Source organism: Protopterus annectens, chromosome 1.part2 (assembly GCF_019279795.1).
Source record: "Protopterus annectens isolate FY-2018-M chromosome 1.part2, PAN1.0, whole genome shotgun sequence".
Classification (NCBI taxonomy): domain Eukaryota; kingdom Metazoa; phylum Chordata; order Ceratodontiformes; family Protopteridae; genus Protopterus; species Protopterus annectens.
This window is the reverse complement of record NC_056727.1, coordinates 327,394,402-327,419,041: the sequence shown is the minus strand read 5'-3', so window position 1 is coordinate 327,419,041 and position 24,640 is coordinate 327,394,402.

Genomic DNA, 24,640 nt, shown 5'->3' with positions numbered 1-24,640 from the left:
TAGTTCATCTACAACCTCTTTACTGTCCTCTGTAGACCCTTCTGTTATGAAAATCAAGTCATCAACAAACCTCTTGTAAAAACTAATTCTAGAGAAAGAAGAAATGTGTGGTAATAACTGTTTCCCACCATCCTAATACTATATTGGTAAATGCTGGTGCAATGGATGAACCCATTGCAATACCCTTCTGTTGTTTAAAATATTTAAACAGTACTATAAAAAGGATAAGTGTCTATTCTCTCTCTCTTTGTTACAAATACCATAGAAATACAGCAATATAAAAGTTTCAAGCAGATAAGACCTGCCTGACCTTTTACCTACTAATTTTCTGTGCTCAATGTTTTAGTGACCTTGAGGCCCACAGCAGTTGTGGATTGATGGTGTATAGGAACGAAACATTTTTGTTTTGCAAGCAATCTTAAGAGGGATCATTTATACCTCTGTCACCTAAAGCCTTTCCAGCGATCTGGAAACTTGAATGAGAACCTGTCAGCTTTAAATAGCTTTGTAAATAAATACTTTGGTTGACAATTACCAACTTTACAGCACTCCTCATTTTATTATATACAATAGAGTCAACAGTGAGAAACTCAAAATATTTTACATGAATCTGAAGTGCAGTTCATTGAAGACTGCAAGAGTGAATTAGAACAGTACTTTGTTTTCCTCTACTGAAGGAAACAAATCATTAGCAATCCATCTGTGTCTCAAGAATGCTCATACCTCTCCACCTCTTAGTGCTAGAAATCTGGACAAAGCCTCAAAAAATGGAGAGACAAAGACCCAAAAATAGGGACAGATTTTAAATATTGCTCTGGTAAACGTAGAAAGTTGCTAGAATCAGGGTTTGTGTTAACAGGCATTTTCTGAAGGATTTGAAGTCTGAAACACAAACGTATGTTATTATTTAGAGACTTCTGTCCTCAGATTATCCCAATGATTTGCCAGAAAATCACAAATGTTATGAGGAACAGACCAAAAATATAAGGCAAAAATCTGGACATTCTGAGAAAATCTGGACAGTTGAGAGGTATGAAAATGCTGGAAACTGTAGGGATAAAGACTGTTAAGACACAACATAACTTAAGTAGTTATGAAGGTAAGTAGGTTTCATTATAGTTCAGCTGTGCAGCTTAATTATACAGATGGCATAGAAAGTCTATAATGTATTTATTGGAAAGACGGTGTTAGTGATACTGCAGTGAATGCAAAAAGACAAAGAATCATCAGTGTGCTCAAAAACTTTCAAAAGGAGCAATAACTGATAAAGGTGTGTTCCAGATTGAAGTGGTAACTATACACCCCTGAAAGTATCACATAAAATCTGAACTGTACAGGGAAGTCCATTTCCATGTAGCTGTTTCACCAAAATAGCCAGTCTCTTCTTGAAGATAAGTCGTCTTGCTCACCTATTGCTGTTCAAATAATACATCCAGTATTTTTTGCTGCAAGGCTACCTGCTAGATCTGTTTGTCATAGACATGTAGCTTTTTCGCAATTTCAGAAGTATAAAGGATTTTGATGTTGACCTGCTAGATGAGCATGATACTTGCTCAAGTCTTTCCTCTGGTACAATGAGTGGATCTCCTGTAATATCCCAGAATAGTGAAGATATGCATCTTTTAAGACATCCACTTCATTCTGGAATTCCCAGTGGCATTCCTGACAGCAGTCATGGACCGTTCTATGATGAAATTCACCTGCAGCTATAATGGTGTGATCTTCTTTTGTTGTAGGGCATGCTACTGACAAAATGGTTAAACTGGACATTAATAAATGGTCATCCACTGGCTGAATTCATTACCTCTGGTATTCTAAACAAATGTGACTTTAGTCAACTCTGGGATAACTGTGCCAGATGATGTATTTGTCACTGGATGTGCAACAGGGAACTGGGAATATTTATCCATGATGGTCAATATATAACTGTTTATGGGATCACAGAGATCAATGGCTAATTCCTTCAGAAGTCTTTTTCATAACTATAATATCTGTACTTGTGCACTTTTAGTTCTGAATACTTCTTCATTATAAATAACTGAAGGGTAACACATGCATTGTTTTTTCTGGGTGCCACATCTGGCTATCCTTGACATCCTCCTGCACCATATTGGCCCAGTCATTCTGCTGTGAGGTGAGAGCTGGCCTATTGGTTCCCAGTTCATAACAAAAGCCCTACAGCCCATTCATTCATTCTGTCACCCAGGGAACAGCCAGTAACCTCATTTATCCTCCGGTGGTGTGAGAATCGGGTGTGGTGGTAGCCTCTCATTTTGATGGTGCAACCCTTACATAACAACTCCCTCACCTACACAGTGGCCGATGACCACATTAGAGATACTTCTCTCAGGGAATCCCTAAGGACAGACCTTCACCCTCCCCCAAACACTTCCTCGCTAAAATGCAGTGCACATAATCCACCCAATGACTGCTACCTGCAGTACCTCAACCCTCCAGTTGATGTTGGTGGTGTGACAGGCATACTGCCTTTCTCCCCTGGGATGGACAAGCTGGCATCCTCTTCAAGCAAGGTCTTTCCAGCACCACAGCCAGTACACAAACTGGCACCTTCTGAGATGTCCACAGGGCTTTATCCCTCTATACTATAGGGCAGTAGTCAAGCACATATCCAGTTTTGAAGAACATGTTTTAAGTAACTAGAGAAGTATAGTCAATCAGTTCGACAACAAACATGTTTTTCTGCCATCTACAGCTCTTCAGCTTCCACTTCCAGATATGAGTAAAGTTAGGAAACAGAAGGGCTACATTCTCAAGCACTTTACATGATCATCGTGTCATATTACAGGATCCATTTGAAGCAAGAATAACACATAACTATTTGCATACTAATTCCCTGCAATCAGTAGGTTGTCCGAGCAAACTGCTTTGACATATTGCTAAGGGGGGACTAAGAAAGTCTTAGCACTATAGCAGTTGTTTGGATGAATGGTGCTTAGTAATGAAGCGCTGTTGCTGGTCTAATAATCCTAGAAAGGGACAATAAAACTACCATTTTCTACATATTCTCCCATAATCAGGGCACTCAAATGGCAACCTGCTGACTATGAACTGTTTTATGAATAAATATTTTTCCTGACAATTATTAATGCTACATTAAACAACAAAACAAATGAAAAACAACAAAATATCTGGACTCCCTAAAAATACATTTTGGTCAAGGTGCTAGGAGCTTAATAAATGGTGTTTCCAGATTTTTTGGTTGTTTTAAAATTACCAGTACTCTAGACAATAGAAACATGCTGTTTGTATGAAGCCACTTTGAAGAAATTCCTGTAGCACAAAGTTCTATGACTCAAAGCCATTTAAAAACATAGCACTTGTGTATTAAAGCACCTATTTGCCAATTATTTATTATTTTGTTTATTTCTATTTTATTTTTCTTTTGTTTACTGTTTTTTTTTCTGATTTAGTCAAAAAAAAACTTTTTGGCCGAGGCCCTGGGGAAAAAAGTTCCAAGATATTACAAACATTTTTCAACACACATTCAGTAATATACATGAACAGACATTAAATGATATATATTAACAATTACACATACATTTAATAATTAGACTGCATTCATCTGAAATCAAAGGCAACTGTTACAGTATAAAAGATATTTGTGCATTGGTAGATGTTAAATATTGCAAACAAACCAGTAAAATAGAAACAAACTTCGAAGGACTGGAAAAGGCCACTGGCAGCAAAAAAGTTCCAAAAGCAGGATTTTGTTCCAAAAAGACTGTAAACATAAGAGCTTTTGTCTCGCTTCAATGAGCAAGACTTCTTCAGATGAAAAAACTTCTACCAAAATGCAACCATTTAAAATCCACTTCATTCTGTCACATGACTACATTAATTAACTTCTAAAAGGTATAACTTGCCTAAATTTAAAGATGCACTAAATACTATGCAACCTAAATTCAAACTAACCTGACTAGATGTAAAAGATTTATATTAACAAGTATAGACAGGATGTTTAACAATACAATCATGAACAATCTTGTAAAAATAATTCTTAAAAATCATGCAAACAATTATAACTATAAAATTAATACCAGCAAAGTTCTTGAATAGGTAAATATTAAATAGTATAAATGCACTATCACAATTACGTTAAAATGAAGTGATTCTGATGTATACAACTAAGTAAAGCAAACAAAATCATATGTTGATAGTAATCTTATATACCAGGGGTTTAAAATACACCAGGTTATCTTTGCAGGTTCCTTAGTTTCTAAACACAAGACAAGGAGCACAAGTCATTCAATCCTGGTGCATTATAGGCATTCAATTTATTTGCCATAATAATTCACACAGTTCTAATTTCAGAGTAAGGGCCCTCCCCCTAGGGTCCTGCTCTATCTGATCTATTACTCTGAAACTGAAACTGTGTTGGGGATGTTCATGGACGTGTTTGGCCAATGCATTTTCCAACCTAGACTTCCTAATACTATAAATATGTTCATAAAACCTGTCCCTGAATTTACAGTTGATTTTCCCGATATAGAAACAATGACAGAGTCTACAAATGGCCAAATTGACCACTCCTTTAGATGCACAATTAAATCTTTTATTTATAAAATATTTTTTATTCCTAATAGAAAAAGTATTGCCAAACTCCATGACTCTGCAATGAGAGCAACTCTCGCATTTATACATGCCAGGAGCTCTCACAGCTGGAATCTTACCCCTTTCCAACAAACTTTTGAGGTTAAACCCTCTTCTATAAACAATCCTAGGATGTTAAGTTGTCTATCTCGCCTTCATTCTTGCTGGATGGGTTCGGAGCCGACCTCGGCTCCGACTCGGCCACTCTAAAAGCTCGAGAGTTGGTTCCACCGGCTCGAGGCTCCCCTTATATCCCACAATGCTAGGCAGTATTACCTCAGATCTCGTTTGCCGCTACAGCGATCGAGGTGCATTGTTTCTACCGGCTTCAGGTCAGTTATTATAGATTACTCTATAGTTAAATTAAACCCCTTTAATTTAGTTTTTTATAGTTAATTCCCTTAACTTAGTGGATTTTGACCCTTTCATACCTGTTTATCCCCTTTTTTCCTTAAGAACTTATTAGTTCTTCCCTCAGGCCTTCGGGCCCTTCCATCCCCTTATTAGTGGAGTGTATGTGTTTTTTAGGGATTTAAAAAAAAAAAAAAAAAAGAACTAATTTTTTTTAGTTAACCTTAGTGGACAGTGTGATCGGTGTGTTTGTGTGTGTGGTGGTTACACTTTTTCCTTAAAAATGTCTAAGGATTCAAAGGTCTCAGGCTTCAAGAAGTGTGACTCGTGCTGTCAGAAAATGTCTCTGACAGACGGTCACACTTATTGTGTGTACTGCCTGGGACCTTTACACCTGCAGGACTCTTGTGCTGTATGCCATGGCTTCAGCCCTAGAGTTCTGCAGGAAAGAAAAAACAAGCTTATCTTAAGAGGCTTGCTTAAGCCTGAGGGTTCCCCTACTGCTACTTCGGGTAAACCCTCTAAGGCTCCTAGGTCCTCAACTCCAGCTTCTGAGTCGAGGCCTAAGGCTTCGAAACCTACTCCTGCATCGGCTCTGGCTGGAGCCGATGAGACTCTAACTTCCACTTCGGTGGTTCCCTCGGCTCCGGCCGGAGCCGAGGTTTTGGAAATTGCTACGTCGGCTCCGATCAGGCTTTCGGAGCCGACATCTAGAAAGCGGTCCAGGTCACCGTCCCTTGGCTCCGTTCATTCGGCTCCAGCATCTCCCTTGCTGTCTGAATGGAGCCATAGATCTCACTCCTCTAGATCTTCGAGGCTTTCGGATCATGACCTTCAGAGGGTAGTGAGTCGACTTCTTAAGTCCGAAGCACTGGCCCAAATGCTTCAGAGCCCGACTCATCAGTCGATGCTTAACCCTATCCCTCAAAATGTTCCTCCTCTGACTCCTTTGAGCTCGGAGCTGGGGCGTTTCGGACCCGAGACTGTGGTACCGTCGGAGCCGATACAATTGTCTTCGGCTCCGTCGTCGGCTCCGATTTCTTCCTTGGAAGAATCTCGGCGCCGGACTTCCCTCGTCGGCTCCGAGGGGGTGAGTGGCATCGGACCCTTGTCTGACCCCGCTCTCCCTCTCGGTGCTTCGGCGCTGGTGAGTTCGGCTCTGACATCGGCCTCGGAGCCATCGCTGTCGGTGCCGAGGGAGGTTTTCAGCTTTTCGGAGTGGGGACCTCTGGCTCTGCCTGACAGAGGTGCGTTCGAGGTCATGCGGAGTGTGTTGGAACCTGGTTCAACTCCACAGTCGGCTCCGTCCGCCCCTCCCTCTTTGGTGCCTCAGGTTATGTCTACTCACTCCCTCATCCCAGACCGCAGAGAGCCAGCTCCTCAAGAATCCCCTGTGGGGATCTCATCCTCTTCCGAGGCCTCTCCTGAATTGGCAGGGGAGCCCCCTAGGAAGAGAAAGTGTAAGAGGAAGCACATAGACTCACCTGAGTCTGTCACCTCTGACACAGATTTAGAGGATTCCGAGGGTTCCCCCGTTCCCCTTCTGAAGATGTCTCCTTTGCAGACATTCTAGAGATCCTGAAACAGAGGGGAAATTGGCCAGCCCTTAACCCTTCGGAGGATGAATCTGTGTATCTTGAGGCGTTGGCTCTCGCCCTTGCACCTCGTGGGTGTCCCCGGGCCTTTGAGCCCCTCATGCAGGTGGTAGCTAAAAAGGCTTGGACGGCTCCTGACTCTGTGGACCCCACCCCCAGGAGACCTTCAAAGTTTATCACAGCACCAGCAGATAAACAATTTCTCACTAAGGGAGTTTCTGTGGATGCTATGGTGGTAGCTGCCGCCACTAAGAAGGAGCTAGCTGATCCTTCGGTGCCTGTCCATCCTCCTAACAAGGAATCTAGGTCTATGGACAGGTGCGGAAGCGGATGTTTTCGTCAGCGACCTTTGCTATGCGTTCGCTGAACTACCTCTGCCATTTCACTCGCCTTCAAAGAGACTTGATCAAGGAAGCGAGTGAGATGTTGAAGGACCCTACAGCTGCGGGTTTTCAGGACAAGATGAACGCTCAGCTGGTTTCCCTAAACTCTATAGCTAACTCCTCCATGCGCCTCCTTTCATATGCGGCTGATGGAGCGAGCAGAGCCGCAGGGACAGGTGTGGCCTTACGCCGGCATGCCTGGATGCGGCTATGCAATTTTGCGGACCCCTTTAAAATGTCTTTCACTAATTCCCCGTTTGATGGATCATCCCTTTTTGGTCCTCAAGTGAAAGAAACCTTGACAAGGTGCGAGTCAGATGGCAAAACTCTTTCTGCCGTCGGAGTCCGTTTTTCTACTCCTTCTAGACCTTACCCCAAAGGCCAGAAAAGTGGAAAGATGTGGTTCCGCAAACAATCTCAAGGGACTTTGCCTGACGCACAGAGTCGGTTCCCCTCTAGAGGCAGAGGGGGGAACAATAATGGTAGACGTCGCCCTAGAGGCAGGGGGGGTCCGCAGAACCAGGGCAATCGAGAAACCTTTTCCGATAAGCCCTTCCAGCACCCCTGAGGTGTTGCCCGACTGTCCACCTTCGGAGGCAGTCGGGGGAAGATTATCACTGTACCCAGAAGCCTGGCGATCCCTAACCCAAGACAAGTGGGTACAGTCCATCATTTCCGAAGGCTATTCCATTCCGTTCTTTCGCATTCCAAATCAATTAAAAAAATCCCTTCCAGATGTTCCACCCGCTCAAAGGGATCAAGCAGTGTTGGAAATATCAAAGTTGCTTGCAAAAAGAGCCATTCAGCCAGTGCCAGCAGACCAGCAAGGATCCGGAATCTACTCCAAGTTCTTTTTGGTTCCAAAGAAAACAGGGGACTGGAGACCCATTTTGGATCTCAGTATCTTGAACAAGTCTGTCAAGAAAACAAGATTTCGGATGGTCACTCTACAATCCATCCTACCCCTATTGGGAAAGGAAAACTGGATGTGCTCTATAGACCTCCAGGATGCGTACTATCATATAAAAATGAACAGATGCTCCAGGAGATTCCTCCACTTCAGGCTGGGAACCAGTCACTTTCAATTCAGAGCCCTGCCCTTTGGACTCACCACTGCCCCCCGGGTGTTTACCAAATGCATGGCAGTGGTAGCTTCTCACCTGAGACGTCAAGGATTCCAGGTGTTTCCTTACTTAGACGACTGGCTCCTCACAGCTCCTACCAAGCATCTTCTACTTGCCAGAGACTACACCTTTCGCATTTTTCAAAAGTTAGGTATCTCAATAAATTGCGAAAAGTCTGTTTTGTCACCTTGTCGTGCTATTACCTTCATAGGCGCAAATCTAGACACAGTCAACATGTCTGCGAGGCTCACAGACCAAAGAATAGCAGACATACACAAACTGGTCTCCCTTCTCTTCCACAGCAACAGAGTCAAAGTCAGATTAGTTCTAAAAGTACTAGGGATTATGGCGGCTGCTATCCCTCTACTTCTATTAGCCAGATTTCACATGAGAATCCTTCAATGGATGCTCTTCACACAATGGTCATACCAACATCTTCCGATGTCCCACACCATTGTGATTACGCAAGCATGCAAGAATCATCTTCTTTGGTGGATTTCTTCCCCCCAGCTCTTCCTAGGAAGACCCTTTGTCCTTCCCCCTCCGGTTGCTACTCTGACAACGGACGCTTCCCTGATCGGGTGGGGGGGGCATTATCAGGGCAGAACAGTCCAGGGCATTTGGCAACCAGTCGAACGCCACTTGCATATAAATGTTCTAGAGATGAGACCAGTGCTTCTAGCATTGCAAGCCCTTCAAGACTCTCTTCCCTTGGGAACGATAGCAATTCAGACGGACAACATGTCTGTAGTGTGGTATATCAACAAACAAGGCGGAACCAGGTCCTACCCCCTATGTCGAGAAGCACTCAGACTGTGGCAATGGGCGATTTCTTCTCAGCGGTTTCTGATAGCAACGCACATCCCCGGGAAGTCCAATCTTATCACGGACAAATTGAGCAGAGCTATCCTCATGCCTCACGAGTGGTCTCTGAAAGATTCTATCTTGGAGAGAATTTTTATCAAGTGGGGTCAGCCTTGCTGCGACCTTTTTGCTACTCCCCAAAACAGCAAGTGCAAAGATTTTTTCACCCTCTTCCCCTTACCAGGCCAGCCCAGCAGAGACGCTCTAGTCCAAGTTTGGTCCCGGGGACTTCTGTATGCATTCCCTCCCTTCCCACTAATCTCTCAAGTGATACAGAAAGCTATCGCTCAGAAGGCCTCATTGATCCTCATTGCTCCTTACTGGCCTCGACAGGTTTGGTTCCCCTTTCTACATCAATTTCTGTTGGAGCAACCCTGGCATCTGGACCTAGTTTCAGATCTTTTGATCCATCAGTCGGGTCAGTTACATCGCTCCCTCCCCTCTCTGAACCTCACTGCTTGGTTCCTCCAGTTCCAACCTTAGCCAGGCTTCCTCAAATATCTCACTCTGTTCGAGATATTTTGATAGCTTCCCATAAATCTTCCACTCGGAAGATTTATCTTAGTAAGTGGAAACGTTTCGCCTATTGGGCTCAAGGAAGGGACATAGATCCTTTCACTGCTTCCATCCAAATAGTCCTTGATTTTCTAGCTGAACTTTTCCATGCAGGTTCATCTCCTTCTACTCTTAAAGTTCAATTGGCAGCTATATCTAACTTTCATGTGGGCAGCTCAGATTCTGCCATCATGTCTCACAAGCTTTGCAAAGCTTTCTTGAAGGGAGTTTTTCTTCTTAGACCTCCTATAAGAAATCCTCCTCCCTCTTGGGACCTTAATTTAGTTCTCACATCTTTAATTCTTCCCCCTTTTGAACCTGCAGCCTCCTGTTCAATGAAATTGTTATCCTGGAAGACTCTCTTTCTGGTAGCCATTACTTCAGCTAGAAGGGTCTCAGAGCTTCATGCACTCAGCAGTTGACCACCGTATCTTTTGTTTCCATCCTTTTTACCTAAAGTAGCCTCTGCGGCAAATCTAAATCAAAACATTGACCTCCCTGTGTTTTTTCCTAACTTTTCTAACAGGTCTGAACAAAAATTGCATTGGCTAGATGTCCATCATCAATTAAGGTATTATTTGGATAGGACCAAACAGATCAGAAAAACTGACCAGTTGTTTGTCTCTTATGCAGAAGGCAGAAAGGGCCTTTCAATTTCCAAGGTATCACTTGCCAGATGGCTAACATCCCTGATTTCCTTTGTGTATGAAATTAGACACCAAAAGTTGCCTAACAAACCAAAGGCCCATTCGACTAGAGCTTTGGCTACTTCTATAGCTTTCCAAGACAGGCTGCCTATTGATACCATTTGCGCAGCAGCTACATGGGCTACTCCTCACACTTTTATTTCTCATTATAAGTTGGATCTAGCTTCTAGACATAGAGCTAATTTTGGTTCCACTGTTCTCAAGAGTCTGTTCCGATAGGCCACCCGGGACAAGGTGCTAGGGATGCGGTCCCATCCAGCAAGAATGAAGGCGAGATAGACAACTTAACATATAGAAGTTATGTTCTTACCATAACGTTCCATGTTAGTTGTCTTCTTCTCGCCTTCTTTCTTGCGTCCCACCCTCCTTCCCCCTAGCCTGGACAGACCTAGAGGAGTTTGATTGTGACCTCTCTTTCTTCCACCTCTATTGTATATGTATATGCTATACTTTGCATATATCCCTTCATCAGGTTTCAGGTCACCTTCTTCCTCTCCTTTTTTAGAGGTGGTGTTTCCCTTTTCCAGTATTTCTGGATTTATTATTGGCTGGGCCTAGCTTACAAACGAGATCTGAGGTAATACCGCCTAGCATTGTGGGATATAAGGGGAGCCTCGAGCCGGTGGAACCAACTCTCGAGCTTTTAGAGTGGCCGAGTCGGAGCCGAGGTCGGCTCCGAACCCATCCAGCAAGAAAGAAGGCGAGAAGAAGACAACTAACATGGAACGTTATGGTAAGAACATAACTTCTATTTTTGACTCAATAATAGCACCCAGATCTTCATCTGAAGTAAGTAGGCTCCAATTTTTATACAAAATTTGCATATAAGAGGGGCATCAAAGCTGAATGATGTGATAAATGTCACCCTAAATGAATTTGACCTATCAGATTGGTCATGCTCTCTGGTAAGTGGCATTGTGCCGTTAAACCCTGGTCTGATTGCAAGAATTGGACTAAATACTCCATTAGTTCTCTTATGTTGCACCTCAAATATCAACTCCTCCAATAATTGAAGGGAGTACCCTCGTTTCAAAAACATTTCACACAGGGTTTGATATTCTATCCAAAATTCCTTATCATCAGATACCATACAGGCTGCTCTCACCAGCTGGCCCTTGACGACAGATCTCTTCTGTTGGTAAGGGTGACTACTGGTAAAGTGAAGGAATGAATTGGAATAAGTGTGTTTTCTATGAATCGTAGCTTTGAATGCCTTACTCTCCCTATCCTTATACAATTCTACATCCAAATATGCAATACTCTCTGTACCTAAACTGTAAGTGAAGGACAGGAATTGCGTCAAAACATTCAAATAATGCACAAACTTAGGAATGTCCTCCAATTCATCTTCAAGCATGGTAAACACATCATTCAGATATCTGGTATAATAAAAAATGCTACCCCTATATGTGTTGTTACCCCTATATGTGTTGTGGTTAAAGACAAAATGCTGCTCCCAATGGGCCATCACCATTTTGGCAAAACTTGTCCCACATGGAGAGCTCATTGCGACACCTGTCTTTTGCAAAAAGTACCTCCCTTCAAACATGAAATAATTGTTAGTTAAAATCAAATCCAGGAATTCCTGTACTAGCTCAATTTCCCTTGTTGTACTACCTTTTCCATCATGAAACTAGATACCCATTCAATACCAATATCCACAGGTATAACAGTGTAAAGATCTTTAACATCAATAGTCAGGAATACAATATGGTCCTTGTATTCGAGACTATTGACGTTATTTAAGACCAAGAGTCCTTACATATGTGGTCCACTTGTTCAACTAACCTCTTTAACACTGTATCTACGTATTTCACTATGGGATAGGTAATAGAATTTCTCCCATTCACAATGGGTCGAAGGGGTGGGTCCTCCAGGTTCTTGTGGACCTTCGGAATTCCAAAAATAATAGGTTTAGGTGGGGCTAAACATGACAAATAATTATACAAGTCAAGGAAAATTCTAGATTCTATAAATAAATCATTCAAGAATACCTTCACTTTCTATTGTGCCTTATTCACTTCCTTTAATGATGCTACAGCATAATTATCAGTACTGAGTAGTTTCAACATACGATCCTTATAATCAAATTTGTCAAAAAATACAAGACCACCTCCTTACCGGGTTTAACTACCCTTACATTTTGAAAGTGCAAGGAATTCAGTCTGTCCCAATATTGCTCATTAAAATATAATGTTCTACTAAAAAACACAGATCTACTAGTATCTAATGCGTCACGTAAATCCAATTCACGTACACGTTCAAAAACTGACAAGGCAGGAGGTAAAGGTGGGTTGAAAGAACTTAACACTCTACATTCCCTGTGCACTACAGGTTGGTTCCTGAACATGCTTTCCAAATTTAATTTCTGCGTGAAAAGTTTTAATCCACAATTAAATAAATAAATAAATATATATATTATATATATATATATATATATATATATATATATATATATATATATATATATATATACACATATCATATAAATTGCCCTAGCCAAAGCTTTTGACACAACTCCCCACTCAGGCACAGTAGAAAAGCTAAATAAACTGTGAAAAAAAAATTATGTCACCTGCTGGATTACCAGCTGGTTCACAGGATGCAGGAAATCAAAACAGGGAAAGTTACCTCAATCAAAAAACAGTCAACATTGATGTCCCTCTGGGTCCCAATACCAAAAGGCTCTGGTTGACTATGTTTGTAGATAACTACAAGCTAGGAACATTCATTGAATCCCAAATGACTTAACGATCCTGCAGGAAGGTTTGTCCCAAATAAATAGCTGGTGCCAAAATCATGGACTGAAACTAAATGCTAAAATGTATTATTGTATCCTTTGGGAAGTCATCTACCCCAGGGAACTACTACACTGGCAATATGCCCCTAAGAGTTGACCCAGTTGTTTGGAATTTGGGAACTTAGTTGGACAGTGACCTAACTTTTGACTAACGTGTCGATTGTTATGAGAAAGTCCTTCTATATTGCACAGCTTATAAACAAAGGGATTGTATCTAGATCTACAGATGCCCCCCTTTACTCAGCCCTCATTAGGCCAATCATTGAATATAATCCCCCCCCCCCCTTGGCATGTATCTGTCCAGACATATGCAACAACTGGAATGCCCACAGAGATATAGTGGTCCAAGAAAAGAAGACAAAAGTAGCATTGATCATTGAAATCACCACACCCAGTGACTACAGTGTCTTGCATATAGAGAGACACAAAGTCATAAAATACCTGGATCTGCAGGCAGAAACAAGAGCCATGTGGAAGAAAGATACCCATAATCGTATTTAGATATGTTACCAATCCATGTAACCCCATACGAATTGCAGGAATCATTACTGGGCACATCGTGGGTGCTGCAAAGAGCACTTTTGCCTGACATCAAAGAGTGAAGCAATACTAATTTCATAAACTTTAATCTTACTTTGACTTAGGAATGGGGTCCATTCCCGTCATGGTATTAGAAACCCAAAGGACTTGGAGAAATTAAAAATGGCAGATACCTTACTAAAAAGATACAAGGCCTAAACAACATGTCCTGTAGAGACCAACTCATAGCCCTGTCACTATACACTGTATCCTACAGACTGCTAAGAGGTGATCTGTGTCTGGTATACTAAGCATCCTCCAATCCAGTACTGATGGATTTACTGCACATCAGCAAGTCAAATGACATTAGAAATACTCAGTCTAATGATCTAAACATTTTCTGCAACATCAGCAGAACTGTTTGGAGGGACAGACATATCTCGCAGAGGATAGCACTGCTCTGAAACAGTTCATCTGTGTCCATATTCAAGTAAACTTGGATCTATGTATGGGAAACAGAAAATTTACCCCAGTACTGCCTCCATATACTAATGGTCAGAGGCAGCTCTTAAATGCATTATCCCATAAATGGATCCCTTCAAATTGTCTATGGTATGATCCCTGTTATTCTCATTAGGGGTAATACATAATTATCAACCATGAGATGGGTAAAAGCAATTTCTAACCAAATGGGATAGGTTAATTTGAGCACAAATGGGGAAATTCACTAGGCTTAATATAGTCCACAAGGGCAGCTAGCCTAGTACTTACCTATGAACCTGTGAACCTATAAGGTTTATATTAGAAGTTTAGAGGTGAAGTGTCACAAGAAAATGTATATAGCTGGAGGATGCTAGTTAAACTATTTAGATAATGCTGTAGACTGATTGCAGGATATAGGATTCTGAATGAAGATAAATGGGTTGACAATATGACAAGGTGAAGATATCAATGACATGTATCCTGCAGATGTACAGGAGCAGATCCATTGATTTGATAGGTGACGTTTTAGTTGTGTTTTAAATAAGTTTGCATTTTGATTGAATTTCAGTCATAGTGAGATGTGGTTCCATAGTTCAGCTATACTATTTAAATATAGAAAGTCACCTTCAGTATTAGATGATTTGGTTGTGGTGATCAGTGACTTTTCTCTAGAGCATAAAATTCTGCTGTAGGAATAGTGTTGTATTAAGTTGTTAAGGGCTGGGTAATTTTCTGAGTTATAGCGAAGTCTGTATATTGTAGTTAGCTGAGAAAGAGCTAGGTGATGTAGTCCTAATCAGTTTAATTCTCTGAGGACTAGGCAGTGGTGTGTTCTATTGTTAAGTTTACTACAAATTTGACTATTTTTATTATAACATTTCTCAGTTTGGGCAGCTGTGATACATAGAGGACAGATGGCAGTAAGAAACTAGATGCTATATATCTGGCTATGTCAGTGAGGTATGTTTTTAGGCTGTAAAATGTACCTAGTTTTTTATGAGTTTTTTTTAACCATGTGTGATACACAGTGGTCAATTTTCAACTTGTCATCTATGGTTTGCCCCGGTGCTACAGCAGTTAGCATTGTCACATCATAGCAAGAGGTTCCTCCAGTTTGATTCTTGGCTGGGGTGGCTTCTGTGCGGAGGCTGCATGTCCTCCCTGTAGTCGCATGGGTTTCTTCTGGGTGCTCTGGTTTCCTCCCAAACTCCAAAGAAATGCATCAGGTGGATTGGACACTCTAAATTGCCCCTAGGAGCAAGTGTGTATGCGAGTGAGTAGTACAGATCTGGGTGCTCTGATTTCCTCCCACACTCCAAAGTCATGCATCAGGTGGATTGGACACTCTAACTTGCCCCTAGGAGTGAGTGTGTGTGCGAGTGAGTAGTACGGATTAACTACCATGCAAGGCTAGACACCTGGCAGTGTAAACCTTGGCTCGAGACAATTGTCACTGTTGAAGTGACACCCCGACTCCATGTGCAAAAATGGGAAAAGGGATTATTGATTGATAGATCTATGATTTTCACCTAGTAATTTTGTGTGGTTCATTTGTTCTATCATGGTGTATATGGCAGAAATGGTAGTGAATACTGTTGTTTTGGTAGAGATGTGTTTTGGGGTGAAGAACAGTAATTTAGTTTTTTTAGGGTTTAGAAATAGTTGTGAATTATTTAGCCATGTTTTAGTTGATAAGGATTGTTGTCTAAAGTCTTCTGGTTTAGAGAGAGATTTGGCAGAGAAAATTAGGTATGAGTCATCAGCATATTGAACTAGGTTAGCATTTTTTGTAACAGTGTAGAGGTCATTGATAAATATCTTGAAAAATATGAGGCCTAGTATAGATCCTTGTGGGATATCACTGCTTACTGGCAAGATGGTGGAGAAATAATACTCCCATTTCACTGGCTGTGCTGTGTTTGAGAGATAACCACTGAGCCAGTGCAGTGAAGAACTGGTAAGCCCCTTAGGATGAGAGTTTATGTAAAAGTTTCTGGTAGGAGACATTATCAAAAGCTTTTGATAAGCTCATGAAGATGGTAGAGACTAGGCATCTGGCATTTCTGTAGATGTTGACAGTATTAACCAAGTTTAGCAAAGTAGTAGTTGTGCTGTGATGAGGATGGTAGCCATGTTGGGTTGAAGACAGAAGCTGGTTAGCTATTAAATAGTTGATAAGTTGCTTAAGAATATGTTTTTCTAATATTTTAGATGGGGAGATAAAATGGCAGTCGGTCCTATAGTTTAAAAGATCTGTATTGATTTCACCCTTGTGCAGTGGAATAATGAATGTTTTTTTTTCCATAGAAAGGGTGCTTTTTTCAGATATGGATTGATTTATTAGAATTGCAACTGGATATGCAATTGCCTCAGCTGCTATTTTAAGATATTCACCAGGTAGATTGTCAAGGGCAGTTGCAGTAGACTAATATTTTTGAGGTATTTTTGATGGTATCTATAGGAATTGATTAGTAGGAGACATGTTGAAAGAGATTATTTGATTGAGTAGGGACCTCAAGAGATTGATTAGTCACCTTGTTGGTTAATGCCCTGTACTGTCTGTATGAACTGGGTATTGAATTGGTTGGCTATGGTATCACTTTGTTTCTGTGTGTTTCATGTTGGCTGTGTAACTTGCCCTGGATTTAACAGTTTACTGATTAAAGCCCAGAACTGTTTTGTATTATAATTGTTTATGATTTGGTTGGTTAAGTAGTAGGTTTTCTTTTCTTTGTAATTAAGTCAAACAACTGTGCTATTAATGACTATTATACAATGACTCCCTATTAATATTCAAAAATGTGCACACTGATTGGCCAGCCCAACCAGCGTGCCCATTGTAAATCCCACAATATACCAACGGAAAAAGGTCTGGTCACCCGGACTTTTTTCCGTTGGTATAAACTACCCCAAAACCTTTTTTTACAATTAAAAAAAAGAGAGAAAACGGAGCAACGGAGACTTTTTTTTCTCCGATGCTTCCATTTTAAAGCATTGATGTACTGGATATACATGGGAACGCAAGTCCCATACACATGCGCAGTACATCAAAATGAAAAAGCAGTATGCCACAACTGGAGGAAGAACAGCAATCCGCCGTTATACAAAGACATTATTTAAGAAAAGTAAGTATTTTTTTCTTAAATAATGTCATTGTATAATAGCAATAACCGACTCCGTGGTTGTGGTATATTGAAGATTTACCCACAGTTGCCTTTGTTTAATCACTTGTGCTTCGCCCTCGTGATTAAACCACACCAACCGTAGGTAAATCTTCAATATGCCAGACCATGTCATCGGTTATTGCTTAATTATCATTCATAGAATGGCTAAATTCTCCACTAATATATGCTGGTATAGTTAATATGCATAAGTTATGGGGTGTGGGTGGTAAAGTGTAAATTTGTGGATGACGTGTTTATGTGTTTATTTTTTTCTCTAATTTGTGTATTTAGTGTTTCAGATTTCAATATGTACTGTTTGATTTTTCTTCTGCATCTTTTGCTTGTTTCGTCATGGATTTGATATTGTACACTTTAATGTCTTTGCATGATCCTGCAGACATTACCCTGGGACTAAATACAAAGGCAGGTAACCTATATGTTAATCTTTTGTAAGACAGTGTCAAAAGCCTTTCTAAAATCCCAACTTTAAGCTGATGCACAACCAATAGCAGTTCCTAACTGAAAACCTATTTCAATCCATCCATTTTCTAAACCACTTGTCCAAGTGAAGACAGAGGTGAAAGCAAGCTAAAGAGGGAAGGACAGACTTCCTTAACTCCGGTAATAGTCTCCAGCTAATCTTGTTGTACTCTAAGCATTCCTAAGCAAGCTAAAAGACAAAATGCCTCCAGCATGCCCTGAGTCTGTTTCAGAACTCCTCCCAATGGGCCATATCTTGTAAACTTCCAGTGGAAGGCAAATAAAGGCATCTTCACTAGACACCTAAAGCACCATGAATAATTCCTCTTGATTCAAAGCACAATGTCTCTACTCCACAAACCAAGTAGATTGTTATGTTCTTTACTCTGTCTTGAACAGTGAACTAGAAAACCTGTAAAGAAGTGTGATCACACCTAATCCTGTATTATAATGAAGTTTAAATCCTCTGCATTGCATATTTAAGCATTAAGAACATATGAATATGAAAATATGAATGTCTTTGAATGCTTTACTTATTCACTGTCATCCCTTAGCTATATTTTGTACATATAATCTTTCTCAAATGCCTCAGTGGCAGTACTGTTTTATTATTCTTTATTCCTATGTGCATTTCTTATTTGTTATTGTCTTTGCTATTGTGGCACGGGTTGTGGTTGAAAAGGGTCCCTCAACCAGTTTACTTATCCATTTAACAAAATATAAATAAATAAATAAAAGAAGTCTCATTTCTGTCACTTAAATCTCTGATCTCATTCCATAGCCACTAGCCAAAGACTGTGACCATTGCAGGGGATGGGAACATAAATTGTCCAGTCTATAATTCTGTAGAAAAGGACATTTCTCTAATAATGACAAAATATTTTCACATGACACTTGTCAGTTTGTAATCAAATGATCAAATATCTTTCTATCTCTGCTGCAGAACTATAATATCTATCCTCCAGCAAGGGTCTGCTGCTTTTCTGCAGAGTAGTCCATACACTTTGTAGATCACTTAAAAACCATAAGCCAATAAACATAAGACTGAAATTATGTGAGGGGTTTCTACCTCCTCTGTATCACATCATACTTCTTGTCAATGTGCAGGTACTGTATAGTCATCTTAGTGATGCACACGTTCCAGCTTATATGGGTAAAACTGTTTCACTCAGTGCTGGAAAGAACAAGCCACATATTATGCAAGGTAACAGTATGAAGTTAGACAGCATGAAGCTAAAAAACAGTCTTCACAAAATCATTGGTGTAGCTACACTTGAACAATGTGATCAGGGAAGACATGATACATGTATTTGAGTGCTGCAAGGAGGGAGTTGTACAGTTATAGTTTGATAGCAGGAAGGGGTGAAGCATCATGATGTTTTTTTCTTCTGGCACTCATTCTACAAAAACAATTAAAATCAGGGCAACACTTCCTGTCATGTTTATAGCCACACGTAATACAGAAGCCTTGGCTTTTCTCTGTGCCATATTTTCTGTGTATCACATGACTCTCTTTCTTGCTTCCATTATATATTTTATCATTATTCCTAATCTTACCTTTTTATTTGACACACATTTAATTTATATATGTCTTTTTCCTCAGTTAACCATTTTAACTGTGTACTATCACTTTTAATTGTGCTACATACAGCCACTGTTTTTGATAAGGTTAGGTCAGTTTCTCTTAAAGAGATGCCATTTGTTTTATCATTGTCCATATCACAGACTATTCTATAATGTAATAAACTCATGAAATTCAAAGCATTTGGCTCAATTCTTCACCTTAGTAACATAAGCATCTATAGTCTTTGCAGGACATTTTCACCTTATAAAGAATAAATCATGACTAAAAGAAAGTTCCTTCTAAACTTACAGTAATTCTTGAGCTTGTGTTGAACTACTACTTTTTACCTTTCTCCTCTTAAAAAAGTAAAAGTGTTACATACCTTCCGGACTTTTTCCCCAGCAACATGTGACAGACTATACACTTTCATGCTTGTCAGCTGTTCCATTTGCAGTAAAGAAGAAATTAAATTTCTGGATCTAAAGCTGACAGTTTTTGGATACATTTCCTTACAGTGACAGAATTCTTGGTGGCTGTAGATGCAACATTTCCCCAGTAAATTATACTTCTTTGTTTCTAAATATGTAAACCCCTGAAAGCACATATACTTCATTACTTCTACAGGTGTATTTCTTCTTGAAAATATTTCTTCTTTCCAACACCATTTAACTCATCAGTGTCTTTCAGAATGATCAGTGCACAACCAACACACTGTAAATGTGCTTCTAGTCTCCATGAGCTATTTATTTAGAATGCCTTCTAGCAGGAATGTGTACCATATGATATGAAGTACTCTATAGTCAATCATTAGCATATTTAAAGCTATATGCTTTATGTACTTTTTAAAATAGAGAAAGAAACAGGAAAGAAAGATACTGAGTATTGTGTCATTGAATTTCTTTTTTTTCCTCTCTGCGTGTGTGCACATCTCTTCTCTCTCTTGACAGAAAACCAGAAAGACATCATTACACACAATAAAATCGGATTATAGAGCTGAGTATCATTTTTTATGTAACATAAATCTTAATAATTATTGAAATTTTTCTCAGGTGGCTGGTTAATATTTTAAATGCCTTGTCATATTTTATTAAAGAAACTCATGAACACTTTTCTGACTTATTATATGACAAATTCCTTCAAGTACACTGATCAAACTTAAAATGGATCAACATTATGCAGGACACTACACTGTAAAAAAGCAGAGCACAAAGGCACAGGGGAAAAATCCAGAGTGTACAAAATGCTAATAAAAATATATTTCCTGCAGTGACAATAAAAGTCATATTACTTATCTTAACCACATAAGGTGGGTACATATGACTGGTTATACTACAACCAAATCAAAGTCTGTTTTATCAAGCAAAACTGTTCGAATAATGGACTACTGGAAAAACATTGAAAGAATAATCTTTTTACAGAGGGGTAAGCCCTCTACACCTCCAAGTGGGTGATTGCATCCCCCATGCCCCAAATAAATTAAATATACCAAATCCAAGATTGCACAGTACTAGAGAAAGGAGGAAATTCTCCAATCTCTGGTATTCAGTGATTTCCCAAAAAATATCCTACTTATTCTGTTCAAAATGCATTTTGTTTGATGAGTTTACTCATTACTGAATGCATTCAAACAGAATGTCATTTGAACACATAGCAGTGATCCCATTATTCATACCTGCTATGCCATCCTGAAAAAAGTAAAGAAAAGGCAAACCTTCCTAAGCCTTAGATCATTTATCTAATGGTTCCTATGTAATCATTTTACTATATTGTTTTCATCATATCCTTCCCTCTATAATTTTCCTTCCTTATTTTGTTTCTAATCTTCTTTTTCTTGACTAAAAATATTCTTAGCAGGTATAAGCATTGCTTTCTATTTTGCAAATTATTGAATGTTTTCTCAAAACAATAAAACATCAAAAATGATGCATATACCTTACCCCACCTTTTTAGTAAAGTCCTGATTAAGACTAGTATGATTTTAGTATTACAAGACCACCCATTTGGTATTTGTCCACTTCTTCAAAGTGTGTAGAAAAGGGGAATTTTTTTCAATCAACCAGTGATTAACAGTTTCCTGCACTGCAACAGTTCTTTCTTAATGAACTAGGATTTGTATAATAAATTAATATCAAAACAATGTATCCTAATTCTGTATAAATAAATAGTGCATCTCTATTCCCTTTTTCTAAAATCAAATAGTGCCTCATGTTTGGCTGAGTTCTTATTAAGGAGTCTATGAAGATAATTCATCTCAAACTATTTCTGATTAACAGTAGTAATTATTGCCCTGACTTTGAAATCTGGTCCAGAAGATGATGGAAACTCCTTTCTAACTGATAATCTCAGTCAATGGACTCCTTTCGTAAAGGTCTTAGAGGAAGGATTTCACCATCTTGATTGGATCCTTATCTTTCATGGGCTGCTGTAATTGATCACTCATATTCAACACTTGCAATTTCACAAGAAAAATGTTACCATCTTAAAATAGGTAAGACAAAGATGAATAACTCAACTAGTTCTGTCACCCTTTCAAGGTCAAGAGGAAATAAATGAATAAAGTTTGGAAGAAAGCAAAAATTCCAATCATATTTCCTGTTTCTGTCTGAAGATTGAATATAGAAAATAGGTTTACTGAAAAATGTGCCATTTATTTACTTATTTACAGCACAGAAACTGTGATGTCTGACTGGGTTATTTACTTATTTACAATACAGAAACGGTGATGTCTGACTGGGTTATTTACTTATTTACAATACAGAAACTGTGATGTCTGACTGGGTTATTTACTTATTTACAGTACAGAAACTGTGATGTCTGACTGGGTTATTTACTTATTTACAATACAGAAACGATTATGTCTGACTGGGTTATTTACTTATTTACAATACAGAAACTGCGATGTCTGAGTGGGTTATTTACTTATTTGCAGTACAGAAATGGTGATGTCTGACTGGGTTATTTACTTATTTACAATACAGAAATGGTGATGTCTGACTGGGTTATTTTCTTATTTACAATATAGAAACTGTGATGTCTGACTGGGTTATTTACTTATTTACAGTACAGAAACGGTGATGTCTGACTGGGTTATTTACTTATTTACAATACAGAAACTGTAATGTCTGACTGGATTATTTACTTATTTACAGTACAGAAACAGTGATGTCTGGGTTATTTACTTATTTACAGTACACAAACGGTGATGTCTGACTGGGTTATTTACTTATTTACAGTACAGAAACGGTGATGTCTGACTGGGTTATTTACTTATTTACAGTACAGAAACTGTGATGTCTGACTGGGTTATTTACTTATTTACAGTACCGAAACTGTGATGTCTGACTGGGTTATTTACTTATTTATAATACAGAAATGGTAATGTCTGACTGGGCCAGATTCGTTTACAGCATATACTTTGGGAGAACAACTCCTTTAATCAACACGGCACATAATTTTAAAATACAGGTCAAATGTAGTGTAAGTCAAATAAATATGGTGTTTAATGATAGAAAATGATTAAGTAATTGCAGAAGCAATTTATAATTTAAAAACAATGTCAGAAAAATGTACAGTAATATAAAAAGAATCACAGCAAACAAAACAAAGCTTCAGATAAGGAAAAAGTAAAGAAGGAAGACTGAATAAAATATGCATAATACAAAAAAGATAAAAAAATACATATAAGAAATTTGTGTAAAAGTGGACAACCACGTGAGAAAGATGCTGCTGATAATACAGGTCTAGTTTCTATGATCACTGAGATTTATTGATTGATTGATTGACACACTGAAGTCCTAAATTATTTACTTGCATATGATGACCAATAATGTCCAACAGGAGCATGTTCAATTTCAGTGAAATCTAAAAGAGAAAAGCTCCCATAAGAACTACTAAGCAAACAAATATAAGACAGCTGAAGTACATTTATTATCCAGTTAATAAACATACATGGTTCAATGTATAATGAAAGAAAAATATATATTTTTATTTATTTTATTTTTATTTTACATTTGTTTCCCCGGGATAGTCCGACTGGATACATGCCCATTTTCAGCAGAGGCCTGGGGAGAAAAGCTCCAAAGGTGGTTACATATGCATTCATCACAATGTGCAGATAGAACAAGAGTAATAACAACATGTATAGAGTCAGTTAAATTTATACAGTCTCACAATCTTCTACTCAGGCTTAACAAGTAAAAGACAGTAGAGTTCCATTTACAAACATATTATTAGTGCACTAGTATTCATGATGATTTAGTCTGGCTTGGAGCAGGGACATATCCATTGACTGAAAATATGAATCACTGGAAACGAAAAAGAATAATACGAAAAACTACAATATACAGATTAGGCATAAACAGCAAATCAGTCATTTTTGTTACACAAGGTACAGTTACAGGTAAGATACATACATTAATACAAGAGAAATGTTTAAAGTATGTACTGAATATCATAAAGTAGAATGAACAAGGTAGCTAAGCACCTTAAAGATAGCTAATCACTTTAAAAATATTCACTATAAATACAATCCCACATTCAATTACTTACACCCTAGGATGTTTAGCACCAAGCCTGACATATTTTCCAAACTTCTACCTCATATTTTCAACCTATCCATTTATACAATCATCCCACCCTCCTAGCCACAAACATGCCCTTATCATCCCATTACCTAAAGTCCCTCATCACAAGGATCCAAACAACTGCAGGCCTGCAACAATCATTTGCTCACTTGCAAAGGTATTAAATACATTTATCTATGAGCAAACACAGGGAAATATTGAAAAGTATGATCTACTACAGACAGACAATGGGTCTATATTATGTTATCGAAAACTGCATTCACCGAACTATATCTACATCAGAAATGCAGTTCAGCAAATTCGCTTTTGTGTGGGGCTGCACCCCCCTCACCCCCCTGCTAATTATATATATCAACTCCGAGATCGCACTACAGTATGGAAAGGGCAAATTTTCCAATCTTCACTGTACTGCGATCTTACCATTAGCTGTTCGCTGAACTACATTTCCGATGTAGATGCAGTTCGCTGAACTGAATTTTTGTTAACATAATATAGACCTACAAACAACATAGCTTCTGACCTAAATATAGCATTCAGACTGTGTGTTTTGCTGTAACCTCTAACAGTTACTCAAACATGGAAAAATATACTAAATGGGGGGGTATTTTTCTTGGCCTAAAAAAGGGTATTTCAGACTGAAAATCACAGTCTCTTGCTAAATAAACTTGCCAGCTATGTTTTTTCATCAGATGTAATAACTTGTTTAAGGAACTATCTGCATTACTGGGCAAAATCATTCCTTCTCATTTGGTTCTCTAGCTGTGCCTCAACACTCCGCTCTAAGCCCCTGGTTTTCTCCTTATATATAAACAACCTTCCCTGGGACTTGCCATTCCTGAATATAATTCTTTACACAG